The sequence below is a fragment of the Camelus dromedarius genome, chromosome 5 (genome assembly GCF_036321535.1).
Source record: "Camelus dromedarius isolate mCamDro1 chromosome 5, mCamDro1.pat, whole genome shotgun sequence".
NCBI lineage: Eukaryota > Metazoa > Chordata > Mammalia > Artiodactyla > Camelidae > Camelus > Camelus dromedarius.
The window spans coordinates 14,721,436-14,737,852 of record NC_087440.1 but is presented as its reverse complement, the minus strand read 5'-3'; the positions used below and the strand labels follow the sequence as shown (position 1 = coordinate 14,737,852).

General features: G+C 37.5%; 1 protein-coding gene across 1 annotated transcript in view; it reads left to right on the top strand.

The window, feature by feature from the left end:
* Positions 1–16,417, top strand: part of AP4E1 (adaptor related protein complex 4 subunit epsilon 1) — a 139,519-nt gene that overhangs the window by 52,803 nt on the left and 70,299 nt on the right. The window contains exon 22 of the mRNA XM_064485605.1: positions 2,085–2,206. The gene's annotated coding sequence lies outside the window, so the exon portion shown is untranslated. The remainder of the gene's footprint in view (positions 1–2,084; positions 2,207–16,417) is intronic.

The following is a 16,417-nucleotide window of genomic DNA, read 5'->3' as shown; positions in this document are numbered from 1 at the left end:
AGTGTTTTATAAAACTTTATGGTGCTGTGGAAAATATTTATTATTTCACTTTTTTTGACACTTCACCATGGAGACTATTCAGGTAATATAATTTTAAGTCATTGCAGTTAATACGCTGGTTAATTGGTACTATTCATCATCCAGGTGTGGAATTCTCGTTTTAGGTTATCTCTTTAATCATAGCTGATAAAGATGCTAAGGTGATTCCCCAAAGCTGATAGATTTCATCAGTCATTTGTGTTTAGCATGTTTTTCCCTAAAAATAAAAGCAATGTTTTTAAAATTATTTTTAAGTTATTCATTTAAAAAAATAACACCTTATTAATTTCATGCTTTTTAAAAACATGCAGTAAAACCTTGCTACAAGAGCAATGAAAAGTGACTAGAAATTTCCTGCATAGGTTTCTCCTTTTGAATAGAAGTTCAGATTGATCTGAAGCTCCCAGCAGTGTCATGCTGAAGGGAATGTGCTTTCTCTGGGGTGTGGTGGACACTGGTGGCTAGACTCATCAGCTTTCTCTTTATTCCTACCTCTGTCAGTAGCACCCCCACCCCCCACCCCACCTGATTCTTTATTCTGACAAAGAGATGGGAAGTGCCCTCTCACTTGGCAGAGGAATGTGCCATGTGGTAAAAGAGATGCTTCAGTTTTTTGTGTCCTTATTTCTGTGATTTGCATGGTCATTGAGGCTGGTTCAGGTGTGGCACAGTGGAAGTAAGGGGTCCAGCAGGCAGATGGACAGCTGACTGAGAGAGATTACAATGAGCTACTGTGCTTTGAAACACAGGTGTTCATGGGTGGCCTACAGTGCTGTGTAATGGTAGAAACGTGGTAGGTTAGGGCTGGGAGCATGATTTTGCTTCTGCCAAAGGAAACATGGTGTCACTTTTGTTCTTTCTGAACCCACTAATTAAAAAGTAGAGTAACAGAATTTCTATTGAAATGTTTAGTAGAATGTTTACATTTATATATTTTTAATAGTTTTAAAAACAAATAATAATAGGAAAGAGCAGATTTTAAAGAACTTGAAAGCAGTATATGTTCTGCCTGAACTAATTCAATGTTCTGAGTTCTAGATCAGGCATCACCAACCTTTTTTGCATTGTGGAAGATACGACTATGAAATGAGAAGAAAGATTTTTGTGGGTAGATCATCTCTTTATTTTATAGTCATCATTTAGTCAAGTAAAGGGACAGTATCTCGGGTAAGAGCTGTGGGAGGAGGATACTCAGCTGTGTGAATTCTGTGCCAGACATCTTTGCTGAGAATGCAGGTCGCAACAAGTTTGAATCAGAGGGACAATAAAGGGAAGACACGAAAGTCTTAAGAGCAGATGGAGGAAGAACAATCAGACTTCCACTGGCATAGTCCCTGTAGGATCAGGCAGATTAGTCTCAGGGGACTGTGGGCCCTGAGTAAGGGTCCTTCTGACAAAACTGCAAATGGAAGCTGAGCAGTTACCAAGTGCTAATGTGCCAAGCATGCCAAGCACAGTATATGCTCTGCAGAGAAGCATTATTTTAAAAAATATTCTGTCATCTACCAAAACAGTTATGGTGAAAATGCAGTATTTTATTTTTTCCTTTATTTTTCTTCCTGTCACTAATATTTAAAGATAATTGAGCTATTTGTCTTTTTTTAATGGGTAAACGTGGTCTTTGTCTTATGATTGTGAGCCACTGAAAGTGCATTGAACCTATCTTCATGTCTTAAGGTGTTTTGCTGTGTTAAAATTTTAGGATGGAAAAATACAAGTGAATAACAACTTAATAGGCATTAATTAACTTATTTTGGAGCTGAATTCTGTAATTTGAAAAAATTCACTTAAACATAAAATAAATACAAAGTGATGTATGCTGCTTTTTGGTCTATACATTCTTTATTAGCCAAATAGCTGAATAATAAGTAATACTATTCAGTAATTTGATAAGCATTAGCTTAAAAGAGCAAAAGCAATTGGAATGGGATGAAAAGAGTAATTTACTAATTTTTTACCCCAAAGAATCTAGTTTAATTAGTTAAAAGTCAAGATACTGCTGTTTCTGTATGATGTTCAGAGAAAACTTTGTGGGCTTCCGACAGGTTAGAGCATGGATCGATCCTCAGGTGCCTGTCATATCCCCTGCTTTCGTCCTAGCCTGACCAGAGCATTCAGAGCAGTGTTTTGTTTCTATATTGCCTTTCCTCAAGATGCAAGAAACATGGTAAGTCAGATGGAGATTTAGTGTCCAAAGACTCTGAGTCTCCTGGCCATCTCTGCATCATGTATCCTAAAACATAAAGCTAGGCCAGAAATGGTGTTTAAATCTCACTTGATTTATTCCTCTTGTTGCCTATAATGTATAGCAGGAAAGAAGTTCTGAGATTTGAAGCCTCATCTTTGGGGCATTGAAGGTAAAATAAGTTTAATGTACCACACTCACTGCAGTAATTAAAAAGGAGGCTCTTGAAGGGAGGGGTGGCCTTCGGCCAAATAGATCGGGGTTAGTGATTGTATGAAAGTTACTTGTTCATGTGCATACATAACGAAAGACTATGAGCTTTTTATGGCTAGGTTTTTATGGTTGTGCCAGTTTGTACCACGTGGGGGAGAGGAAATATGACTGCTTGATGAGACCCTTACCAACCTAAGGCTAAGTCCCATGAGAACTTGCCATGCCATTTTAGAGGTCTCTCTGCCAGTGCAATGTCATTACAGATAGAAATTATGACTTGGAGAAGGGGGACTTTTCTGTAATATGACAGATGTCCATAAAGTCTTATTGGTCTAGAAGGACTTGTTCTAGGACAGAAAGCAGTAGACAATTGATCAGTGTAATTAAAGACAGGGAGCTAATGAATATGATAAGGCAGACTTACCAGCTAAATTAGTATCTTTGGGGCACTGGAGGTAGAAAATAATGATAATAAGAGAGACAACTATATTGACATTAATAAAGCCAATAGCTTCAGGAAAGTGGTGAAAAACAGGCCCTCTGGGATAAAACACAGGAAAAGGAGTAAAAGGAAATATGTTTCATTTGCATCACATGGGAAACTATGGTAGGTATATGGGTCTAAGATAAGAGGAGACCCCCCAAAATGAGTCCCAGAGTACCATGAGGAATTAATGCTTATGAACTGAATATAGAGAAGATGGGCCTGGGTGTGGGGCAAGTACAGATGATGTCAAACACGTGAGTTTACTGGAACACCTGTAATGCTGAAAAAATAGTGGATCCTTGTCAGTGGTTGCAGCTAGATTGTGGGCTTCCTTCCAAGGGATGGGATCAATTTCTTTGAGTTGTTTTAAACTATTTTCCTAAGTGGATGAGTACTTTTCCTTCCTTAAAACATTAAATTGCCAGTGTGAGTAAATGGCTGATCTCAGAATGATTTTCCCTGATGGGGTCTGGCAGGACGTGTGCCAAGTGGATAGAGTCTAGGGCCTATAGATTATTTGTATTTCATTGAGAGAAAAATAATTAGAAAACTGTTTAATTGCACATATTCTCCACCCCTTAAATTACGTGACAAGTAGGAACAGAGACAAGGCATAAATATTCTCAGGGAGAGGCATTTGGTCTGATTTGCTACCACATAATTTAATGACAGTAAGGGCAAAACCAGTGACTGGAACAAGCTGGTCCTCGATGATATGTATCAAGGGATAGGAATTTAATGTTTTCATCTTAGTTGACTGATTAATGGTTGATGGGATTAAATAGAAGAGTTTTTGTGAGCTAAAGGAAAGGTGAAATTACTTGAACCCAAATATTGTACCAATCTTCACCTACCGAAGTGATAGGAGTATCTTTTGTTATTCATAAGGAGCCTTTTTGAGCACACTTGAGTTAATGCTAATGAGGTAACTTTAGAGTAAGGCCCCGACAGAGCCTCAGAAAGGGGCTGATCCCCTGAGAGACCAAGTAGTTAGAGAGTTAGAACTTTCAGCCCTACCCACTGACCTCAGGGAAGGGGAGGGTTTGAGGGCTAGAGATTAAACTGTAAAAACTCTTCAACAAAGGGATTTACTGAACTTTTGTGTTGGTGAATGCATCCACATTCTGAGAGGGTGACAGACCCTAGTTGACAGAGACAGATGTTCCTGTGCTTGGCACCCTTCTGTTCCTCAGCAATGCACCTCTTCATCTGATTTTTCATCTGTATCCTTTATAATGTTCTTTATAATAAGTTGGTAAGCATAAGTAAAGGTTTTTCTGAATTCTGTGAGCCAATCTGGCAAATTAATTAAACCTGAGAAGTGGGTCATGGGACCCTCCAATTATAATCAGTGGGTCAGAAGCACAGGTGACAATCTGGACTTGCCACTGGCATCTGAAGTGGGACTGAACCTTTAACTTGTAAGATTTGATGCTATCTCCAGGTTGATGGTGTCAGAATTAATTTGTAGGACAGCCAGCATTTGTCTGCCCAGAACTGGAAAATTGCTTGGTGGTATGGAAAAACCCCGCATCAATTGACAGATAAAGATTGTATATATTTAGGTTATACAATGTGGTTTTTTTCAAGTTGTGTGGCATGATATAATATCCATTGTGAAATGATTACCACAATCAAGTTAATTAATACTTCCATCACTTCACAATTACTTTTGTGTGTGTGTGTGTGGAACACAAATACAGAAAATGCTATTATTAACTGTAGTCACCATGGTGTCTGTTAGACCAGGGAACATTTTTAAAATCCCTTAGCCTAGGCCATAGTCAGAATTTCTGAGGGGTTGAATCCAGGCCTTAGTAATTTTTAAACTCCACAGGTAATTAACAGCATGGAACCAAGTTTGAGAACCACTGTTTTAGATGCTACCTCACCCCACTCTCAGTGGGATTGTTTTTGGTTGTGTTTTCTCCACATTCCCTCCTGCAGTGGAGATTGATTAAAAGTAATTAGTTATTGAGTGTTTGGGTGGTAGGTAATGGCATTATTTGGGAAGATTTGGTAGGTACAGGGGAGGAATCCTGTGTGAGTATATAAAAAGTTGTAGGTCCTATGGCAGTAGCAACTTCGTGTTTGAATTTTCCTAAATCTCCACATAAAAATGGGCAGAGAAACTAGATAGCAAAACCAAAATCCACATAAAAATTTTACAACAAAACTTAAGTGACAAGTTATCCCTATGAGTCCCAACATACAAGCAGGTCGGGACAAGTCACCACAGCCAAAATATATACATATTACTTGGAACTCTGCAGGAGAAAGCAAAAGGAAGCAATTGTATACTAGACCTGAGAACAGGACAACTCCAGACTAGCCAATAGGGGTCTGGAAAGCACAGTAGATCAGTTTGAGATTAGCATCTGAAACTGGAAGGGATTTTGCACAATTCACAGGGAGTAAGTGTAGGGCACAGTAAGATCTGAAGCAATCTAGTGGGTATGAATTCTTGAAAGCAACTGGTCATGGCTCCCTTGCAGAATAGGGCAACATACAGAGGAGAAACTGGTGAGTTATGAAAATTGAGCAGGATACATAGGCTCTGTTGTCAGACTCATTTTTTTTCCTCTCTTTTTTTTAATTGTGGGAAAATATACATAATAAAACTTTACCATCTTAACCACTTTTAAGTGTACAATTCAGTAGCATTAAGCATGTTTATGTTTTCATACAGATCTCCAGAACTCTTCATCTTGCAAAACTGCAATTCTGTGCCTATTAAACACTAATTCCCCATCTCTCCTCCTAGCCCCTGGCAACCCCCTTTCTGCTGCTTTCTATTTCTGTGAATTTGTCTACTCTAGTACCTCATGGAAGTGGTAACTCAGCTTTAAAAAAAAAAATAAAGAAAAGCACCAAGAGTCAAACAAGACCATTTGGGACCCAGTTGCTTTCCTGTGGTCACCAGATTTTCTCTGGAATCCCTTCATGGTGCCAATGAGAGACACTAGCTGGTGGTTCTTGAAGAGCTTTGTTTTTTTAAGTTACTGATAGTTAAGTTGAACAATGATTGATTCTAAGCCTGGCTGTCTCTCCAACTTCCCCTCTTTTAGTATTGCCCGGACTGCTTATTCTGCATTTCATAACCCAACCTCAAAGCAATACACACTAAAAGCAACAGTCTTGCTCTTAAAATGATAGCATGGTAGAATTTGAGAGATGAGGACTCATCAAGTCTGAGTGGTAAAGTACTGTAGAAATCATTAGGTAACTTGCAGATTGAAATCAGATTGTCAAGTTTTAATTCCTTGCTCCACTAATTGCTAATTTGTGCCTTTAGACAGATTACTTAAATACTCTGTGCTCCAGTTTTTCATCTGTATAATGATGATGATAATACCTACCTTATAGGATTACCATGAAATGAGAGAATACACATAGTGGTTCATGTAGTCATGATCTATCGGTTTCTTGTATCAGTTGATTAATGTCATTAAGGAAAAAAAGTGAAAAAATAGGAGGAGGCAGTAAGGTTGAAGGAAGGAGAGAGTCCAGTTAAAATTGAGGAAATTTAGAACAGCCAGAAAACATCACAAAGCGAGTTGCTATATTTTTTAACATTGTAGAAAAAATGGAAAAAAGAGAGCTTTGTGAAATTAAAAAAGCTCTTCTCAACCATGCCTCCTAAGTATTTAGGAAAATAATTTTATAGAAATATAAACATCAGAAGAATACCATAGTCAAATTCCATATAAACTTATGAGAGAAAGAGACAGGGAGAGCTATTGAGATTAAGAAGTGGAATAATATTCCTACAGAAAAGCACACTAGTATAACATGCTCTCAAAATAGATCAAAACCGTTAATCTACTGTTTCAAAACAAGCTAAATGAAATTAGGAAAATGATTTAAGATGTGAAATAACAACATAAATTAGAGCTATATAAACTCAGAAATGAAGTGACAGAACTTAGGGAAGAAATAGAAATTTTCAAAAAATTTCAGAACTGAAAACTAAACTAGAAGAAACAAACATGAATAAACACAAAAAATAATGCCTTTGAAGAAGTAGAGGGTGAAAATGGAGATATTTTAAAAGTAAATGAAATAGTAGTAAATATTCAAGACAAAGTGCCAAATATTGAAGATAGGCCAAAAAAAAGGTCCAACATATGGATTATAGGAGTTCCTGAAGAAGAAATCCAAAGCACAGGGCCAAAACAAATACCAAATGTCATAATTCAAGGGAACATTCTGGAAAGTACAATTAAAAAAATGATTTGAAACTGGAGGGAGTACACTGTGTACCTGAGACTCAACCAACAAACACCAAGACAAGACATTCTAGTAAGATTACTAAACTGTTTTTAAAACAGAAAAAATTCTTTGGCCATCTAAGAAAAAGTAGCAAGTGACTCATAAGGAAGAGAAGTTAGATTATTATCGGACTTTCTGACACATACTTTATACCAGAAGAAAATAGGATAATGTATTTTAGATATTCAAGAAGAAGATATGAACCAAGGATTTTACGCTCAGTAAAACTGATCCTCAAGTATAAAGAGCACAAACTGCTATCACCATGTAAATAGTCAAGGAATAGTGTTCCTATGAACTCTTCCTGAGAAGTTTACCAGAGAATAAGACTCACAAGGACTGGTTGTAAGCATTAAGTATTTGGTTGTTTGTAGAACTAGAGGTAAGTGAGGATTAAAAGGGAGAAGGTACAGTATGTAATGGCTATGTGCACTGACATTGCAGATATAGTACAACTGAAAAAGGAGGGGACAGAAAAAACATGCAAAATTTAATACTTTTGTAATTATATCAGTAGTTGTAGTATTAGCTGAGACTCTTTGAGCAATGTAGGGTAAAACAAATGTGTAATTATGGGATACTTTAATTTTATCATAATCTGTATCCTTGAGACCAGAATCCTCAGAGTAGAGGAAGATAAATACATACATAATACAGAAGAGGGTGAGCAAATTCTGTAGTTCTCATTTTGTGTTGAGGATACACACACACACACATACGGCACCCCTACTGCCCAGATTATGGTCCTGAAATGTAACACTTTCCCACTAAAAGGGCTTAATTTCCAGAATATATAAACAGCTCATACAACTTAATAACCAAAGAAACCCAATCCAAAAATTAGCAGAAGACCTGAATAAACATCTCTCCAAAAAAGACATACAAATGGCCAAAAAACACATGAAAAGATTTGCTCAGTATCATTAATTATTAGAGAGACACAAATCAAAACTACAGTGAGGTATCACCTCACGCCAGTCAGAATGGCCATCATTTAAAAGGTTCACAAACAGTAAATGCTGCAGAGGGTATGGAGAAAAAGGAACCCTCCTACACTGTTGTTGGGAATGTAGTCTGGTGCAGCCATTATAGAAAACAGTATGGAGATTCCTCAAAAAACTAAAAGTAGACTTAACCTATGATCCAGCAATCCCACTCATGGGCATATATCCGGAGGGAACTCTAACTTGAAAAGATACACGCACCCCGATGTTCATAGCAGCACTATTTACAATAGCCAAGACATGGGAACAACTTAAATGTCCATTGAGAGATGACTGGATAAAGAAGTTGTGGTATATTTATACAATGAAATATTACCCATCCATAAAAAAGAATAAAATAATGCCATTTGCAGCAACATGGATGGACCTGATCATCATTCTAGGTGAAGTAAGCCAGAAAGAGAAAGAAAAATACCATATGATATCACTCATAAGTGGAATCTAAAAAAAAAAAAAAAAAAAGACATGAATTTATTTACAAAACAGAAACAGACTCACAGACATAGAAAACAAACTTACGGTTACCAGTGGGGAAAGGAGGTAGGAAGGGATAAATTGGGAGTTCGAGAGTTGCAGATTCTAATTACTATATATAAACAACAAGTTTCTGCGGTATAGCATAGGGAGCTATACTACATATCTTGCAGTAACCTATAATGGAAAAGAATATGAAAAGGAGTATACGTATGTATATGTATGACTGAAACATGCTGTACACCAGAAATTGACACAACGTTGTAAACTGACTATACTTCAATTTAAAAAATAAATAATTTTTAAAAAAAGATAGAAACTAAGGCTCCTTGGAGAAATGATTGATTCCAGTCTGGGGCAGAAATTCTACAAGATGAACCTGAAATATCTTTTATACCAGGTAGCAAAGAATCTATCAAAAACCACTAAAGTCATAACAAAGGGCACAGTAGCTAACGTGAAAAGGCTCCCACTGGCCAAAAATGAGATAATCTGAGCTTCAATACAGGTATGCATTGAAATCCAAATATGCTTAAGTCCTTGAGTCCGTAATGCTTACCATTGGAGGATTGCAGGGAATGAATTCATTGTCTTGAAAACTAGCAAATAAAGAGATTAAACCATTGAGTAACCAAATAGTAGATGAAGAGAAGCATCTCTTAATAAACTATTCCTGCTAATAAGTGAAAAAACAAATGACAGAATTAGAATATCTACCCTTTGCAATCTTCAGTGAATTAATGGATCTGGGTATTGAACACCAGTGATTGCTAATACCACAAAGAAAGGCAACCAGATGTTTTGTGTCTCCTGCTGAAAGAATACAGATCACCTATGGTCTTAACCAAAGTGATAGAATAATCTGAGTTTATTTAAGTCCCTGGATCTGCTTGTCAGCTTGCAACTCAAAATATAGAGGAGAGAGCAGTAAGTTAAACTGCATCACAAGTTTGCAGTCAGCAAAATCCAGACTGTGGAAAACCCTAGAGGCCTTTCAACAAATAAGGAAAAGAAAGATGGAATGAAGTCTTCAGATTAAAAGAGACATACCAAGTTTCTTAAAAATGGGCAAGACAACATTATAGTGTCTAGGGATGCACAGTTGAGTATTAAAACTGAAAGAAATGCAAGGAAGTGATTGTAACAAGTGCAGGGCAGTGTTACTATGGGGCAGGGGAAATTGTGATTGGAATTGGGTACACTGAGGGGCTTCTTGTGTGGTTGGCAAAGTACTATTTCTTAACATGTGTTGTATTACAACAGATTCCGCCTTATTAATAATTTATTAAGTTATCCATTTGTATAGCATGTTTTCTTGTATCTGTGTTTTATTTTACAGTTTAAAAAATGTTTTCTAAAAGTTGCAGGTCATTAAGAGACCTCCAGTAATGAAGTTTGAGCCGTTTTCTATAATGATCGATGTTTTCATGCTGTATTTTTGTTTATTATTCATCTATGCTATGTCTTCCTTGGAGAATATGGAAGCAGCATCACTACCACTATCTGTGGAGCAGGAAACCCATCAGTTGCTCAGCTTTGACTTCTCGCTTTTCCAAAGACTTTTCAAGTTGAACCATCCACAGGTTACGATAGTTCTTTGTCCAGCACATCTCATTCCTTTTCTCCTTCCATTCTTGTTGGTATGGCCAGTGGGATGTTAGCAAACCTAGTATGAGCAGAGGTCTTAAATGCGCATGTGTTTGGTTGGGCTCTTGGATGACAGTGACTTGCCATGAGGGGAGTGTGCCGATAGCTGCTGCTCCTTCTGTGGCATGGCCTGACTCCCTGCTCATTAGGTGGGTGGATAAAGAGAATCCAGCGAAAGTCTCCAGAAAAGAGACAGCAGACCCACTGGCTAAAAGACACCTTGAGTCCCTGAACGAGGCAGAGTTCTTTTCCCTATCAACCTCCTTTGACTGTAAGCTGAATTGAAAATAAGTCTTGGGTTGTGGTTAAGCCACGGGGATTTGGGGGTTATGACACCTAGCAAGCATTACTCTGACTGATGCAGCTGCTTAGACTAGTGTTGTCCAGTATGTTAGCCACTACCCACACGTGGTAACTGAGCCCTTGCAACGTGACTAGTCAGAGCTGAGATGTATTCTGAGTATAAAATAAACATTGGATTTTAAAGATTTAGTACCAAAGATGTAAAATATTAAAATTTTATATTAACAATATTGAAATTAAAATATTTTGAATATGTTAGATGAAAATACATTATTAAAATTGATTTCAGCAATTTCTTTTTATTTTTAATTTGGTTACTAGAAAATTTAAACTTACAGATATAACTGCATTATATTTCTATTGGACAGTGCTGCCTTGGAACTAATGTTCAGCCAAGATCTCAATTTACAGACCTACAACGATCAAATCTAGAAAAAACAATCAGCGGTTATTCTGTTCCTTCCTTGCTGCTAATCCTAATATTAAATCCATTATCCTTAAACTTTAATGGCAATTCTGAAATTATGTCTTCTTAAAAGAAAGAATTTTCCTCAACTTCTGGAAGAGTTTGTTATCTATTCATCCTTGCCTTTGTCTCCTTCCCATTTCTAACTTACCTTTTCTAAACTGGAATTAATGTGGTTTTCAATTTCATATGTAGTATTCATCTCTAGCGGTTTCATTTGGGCCTTTTTTGTATCTTCATATTCTTTCTGTTCACGTTTTCTTCTGCTTTCTTAAAATATGGAATATTTTAATTTTATTTCATAGAGTTGTATTTTTTTAAAGTATACAAAGGATTTTCCAAGAATATATGTATCAAAGTGTTTTATATATAGTCTCTGAACACATGGATTTAGGGCAAATAGGATTTTTGTGGGGTTTTCTGTACATTCAAATATTTCTGTAAGTCAATTTTGCCAAAAAATGTTATCACTTGAGATATATCATCATGGTGATATAATAGCAAAGAAATTAGATCAAAGATCTAGGCTTTATCCCAACTCCACAACTATAATCAGTCTACTTGAACCTGCATTCCCTCATTGTAAATAATAAGTGTCACATAAATCCATGCCAAAGTGAAAACTACATAAGAAACACTCTAGTAAGAAATACTTCTTTTTCTTTTCAGCCTTCCAGCAATGTTTGAGATAGATATTTATTTCTCCCTTTTTCCAAAGTGGAAACTAAATTTTATCAAGGTTTATGACCTTGTTCACTTGTATTTTTGAATTCAAATTAAGTGTGACTTCAGTGGCTTTTCTCTGCAGTTGGAAGAGGTAAAATGCAATAAAACAGTAGCTGTACTCATTCTAGATGAATAGAAGTAAAGGATCAGTTAGAAAGATAGGCATAGGTGAAGAGATTTAAAACAAACCAAAGGAAGAGAATTAAGAGCTAAGGTGAAGTATATATTTTTAATAGCTGTTGTAATGTCTTTTTTTGGATAATTCCGGCATCTCTCTCATTTCTGTGTTTGTTTCAGAGTCCAGAGTGCAAACAGTTACACATGGGGCCTGTGTCTGTTTCTACTGATTGTATTTTGTCCTGTAATTGGTCATACTTTTCTGCATTTTTGCATGCCTGGTAATTGTTTTACTAGGTGCCAGACATTGTGAATTAAAGCTTGCTGGTGCTGAATTTTACTGGATTCTTTTACGTAGTGTTGGAGTTTGTTCTGGTGCATGGTTAAGTTACTTGGAACCAGACTGATCTTTTCAAGACCTGCCTTTAAGGTCCAGAGCAGTCTTAAGGGTTAATTTATCCCCCCTGAGGCAACAGTCTTCTGAGGATTCTACCTCTGTATCATGAGGGCACTCTGGCTGGTGGAAACGTGAACTTTTTCATCCCCAAATCTAGCTATCCTGGCCTCCCTGGAGCTCTTAGAATTTTTCCTCCCTATCCTGTGCTTTGGAAACTGCTTCTAGGTAGTAGGGTGGGACAGTCACAGGGCTTGCCTTGCTTTTGTTTCCCTTCTCTCAGGGAAATTAGAGTCTTGTGCTGGTTGTTTTTCGATGTCTGAAAAAAATCATGATTTCATGTAATTTCTCTAGTTTCCTGGTTGTTTAAGGCAGAAGGGTAAAATCAAACCCTTGTTACTCTTGGCCAAAAGGTAGTGCCCTAACCAGTTTTTGATTTTATGAAGGACACATTCCTGCCCTATTTGGAATTCCTAAGGCACTTGATCAATTTCAGCATAGCATTTGGAAGGAAGAGGCATGTGTCACTCTGCAGACAAAGAACCCTCCTCTGTATGTTTTAGGTTTGGCTGGGTTATTCAAGATCATAAACCTACAATTAGGCAGTGCACTTAGCATCAAAAGGAAGAGCCCCATATTGTGGCAGCTAAGTGTTGATTAAGAAGGCAGAGTGAAGTAGAAGAGAACTTCTTAAATCTTCCCATCAGAATGAAGCCTCTGAAGACTTGGGTCAGCAAGCCAGACAGGCCAGGAGGGCACAAGCAGAGGCCTTTGCTGGAGCAGCTCCAGGCTAAAAACTCCTTGGTAGGCCAGTCTGAGCTGAACTCTCCCCAGTATTGGCAGTGGTATTTGGGAATATTCTTTGTGGGAGAATGCTGTGGTTTTTCAACATGAATGGTAAGTTTTTTGGGGGGGGTGAGGGAGAGAGTGATTGTTTCTTAAAGTTTCCTTCCAAGGACATGAAACTTAAAAATGTTGAAAATGTTTGCTAGCTCCTGGGCTGTCCAACAGAGTATCCCTTCCCAGCCTCTTTTCCAGTTTCAAAGGCATAAGTCAGTAAAGTAGGATATCCCTGAAGAGTTGTCCCTGTAATACCATAGATCTTACCGGTGCTGGCATTTTTGTTAGGTTTTTTTTTTTTTTTCAATTGAGTGATTCTCAACAAAAATATCTCTTGGTTTAAGAAATGCTATTACTTGTCTGAGTTTCTCTTGTCAAGATGGCTACCAGAGTCATTGCAGATTTGTCCTTTGTGCACAGAAGATCAGGAATGGTACATGCTACCACTTCCTCTTCTGATGCCAGGGCAGACGTCTCAGTCTATTACATCCCTCCTGCCGCTGGATTCAGGACTCAGCTTCAGAATTCCTTCTACCATAGCACGTCAGGCACCCACTACTAGTTAGCCTGAATTGACACTAAAAATGAAACTCATTTGTCCTCTGTCTTAAAGAGTACATAGCTGGTTTAAGATATCAACCTCCCTCACATTAGGCGGTTCCCAATTTGTATTCTGCAAACACCTCTCAGCCTTACCTCTCTATATAATTTATCTACTATCTATAATGACTCTCTACCCCTAATTAAATCCAAAAGGCCTCCAAGGAGAAGTGATTTGTCATCACAACAGCAGGGAAACATTTATTAAGTGCCACTACATCAGAAGCTTGTTCCAAATACGATTATGGGCTTTATTTCCCCAAACCCCTGAAGACAGATACTATTTTCGTATTTTATTGATGAGGAAACTGAGGCTCAGAGAGCTTAAGTGACTTGCCTAAGGTCACACGGAAATCTAGAAGCAGAGTTAGAACTTAGACTGGGACTTCATGATCGTCCTTGAATATCCTCTGTCTGTTTTCTTATTTCCTTTTTCCTTTTTCTCTTCCACACCTCTTGCCTTTGGTGAGGAACAGCTGGCCCTTTGGGAGTTCTGCCAATGAGAGGGTGCCATAACTTCTGTGTGTAGATTGACAAGCCTGTCACCAGGAGGGTTCTTCTTTTTCTACTGGGGAGAGACATATTTTGCTTTTTCTTTTCTTGGTTACTTCCAGATTTGAAGCCATTCTGAATGACGGAAGTCCAGCTAGTCTAAAGGAAATTGAGAAATTACAATGATTTCTTTTTATTTTAGCTCAGTTTGGCAGTTGGGTCAGGAGATTATATAATGCTGTGATTATTTTATTTAATTGAAGCAGGTAATTGTGAAGCCAGAGGAAGACTATTTTTAACAAACTAATTGTTGACGATTGATTATTCACTGGTATTTTTTTGGTCTTGTTTTGTATTAGAACAGTTATCACCAAAATTGAGAGAGAAGCAGATTACTCCAGCATACATCCACAGATACATACACACACAGGTACATATATAATTATTTAATGAAATAATTATTTCAGCCACATCAACTTGAGATGCTCTGAATATTAAATTTCTCAGCCAGTGTGCCCTGACTGCTCTTAACAGGGCATAATATAGAATCATCAGACCACAGCTCATGTCTAGAGTGCTGGGAGCAAGCCTAGGGCTGCATTGGAGGTCAGGGATGCACGTCTCTATCTGGGGCAAGGGGGTCTGTCTGAGACTGGACGTGAGGCTTTACTGTCAGGCTGAGGAGAGGGGTGCTGCTGCCAGTCCCAGGAGCCTAGAGAGGAGAGGGGGCAAGAGCCAGTTGTCACGCCAGGTGTCTCATGGTTCTTCCTAGACCCCACACAAGAGACTAGAGGAGTTCACGACCCCCAGAGGATTGGGGCTGCAGGAATAGAGAAAGTGGGTGTAGTCTTCCCTCCTTCCCTTCCTTCTTCCCTTATTTCTTTCCTTTCATCGTTTAAGCACCTTTTATAGGTCAGTCATGTGCTAGATCTTGGGGAATGAGAACGGGTCCTTGCCCTTAGGGAGTTCTCAGTTTGGGGGAACTATCCACATGACAGAGTGTAGTGCGGGTAGGGAAATGGGTAACTTCATGAACTGCACAAGGTGTTCGGAGGAGACCTTCTCCTCACTAAGAGTGTGCAGTCTCCTGGTTCCTCAGGTACAGAGGAACCATTACCTATTACTCCGGATTATTTCTTTCTAAGCAGGACTGTATAATTTATGGTGGAAACTAAGACACTTTTGAAAGTGAATAAGAGCTTTAAATATAATTTAAATTATATAATTTTTGAAATATTCATTGATGAAGAAATTGGTTTTATTATATTCATAGATTAATAAAAAGCTATTTCCAACAAATTTTGGGGAAAAAAATAACACAAATCTGTGTACATCAAAGCAAAAGTTAATGTCTTAAATTGATTAACCAATCATTTAAAAAATAATGTAAGCAGAATTATTTTTCTTGGAACATATTTCCATTTCATAGCCATTTCTGTTCCAGAACATGTCACAGATGTTTTTCTGAAGAATGCATTGAAATATATATCTTATTAATTTTTTTCTCAAAATTGCTCATAATTTTCTTCAAAGTTGCATTTTGTAGTTAATACATTTGAAATTCTTGATATCACTCTCTGAAGGCCATATATATTTGTTAAATTTTAGCATTTTTATTGATACATAATTTACATAGTGTAAAATCCATCATTTAAAAATGTACAGTTCAGTGTTTTTTAGTGTATTAACTATGTTGTATAATCATTACCACTATCTAATTTTTGTCAACCCAGAAGGAAAACCTGTGCCTATTAACAGTTAGTACCAATGTCCCCTTCTCCCCAGCCTGTAGCAACTACTAATGTTATTTTATCTCTGTGAATTTGCCTATCCTGTACATATTATAAAAATGGAATCACACCACATGTGGCCTTTTGCGTCTGGCTACTTTCACTTAGCAAAACGTTCATCCATGTTGTAGCATTTAACGATAATTCATTATTTTTTATGGCCAGATAGTATTCCATTGTATGGATATAGTACGTTTTGTTTATCCTCTCCAGTTGGTGGACATTTGGATTGTTTCCACTTTTTGGCTATTATGAACATTTGTGTATAAGTTTTTGCATGAATGCATGTTTTCAGGTCTACTGGGTATACATCCAGGAGTATAATTGCTGAGTTATATGGTAACTCTATGTTGAACTTTCTCAGGAAC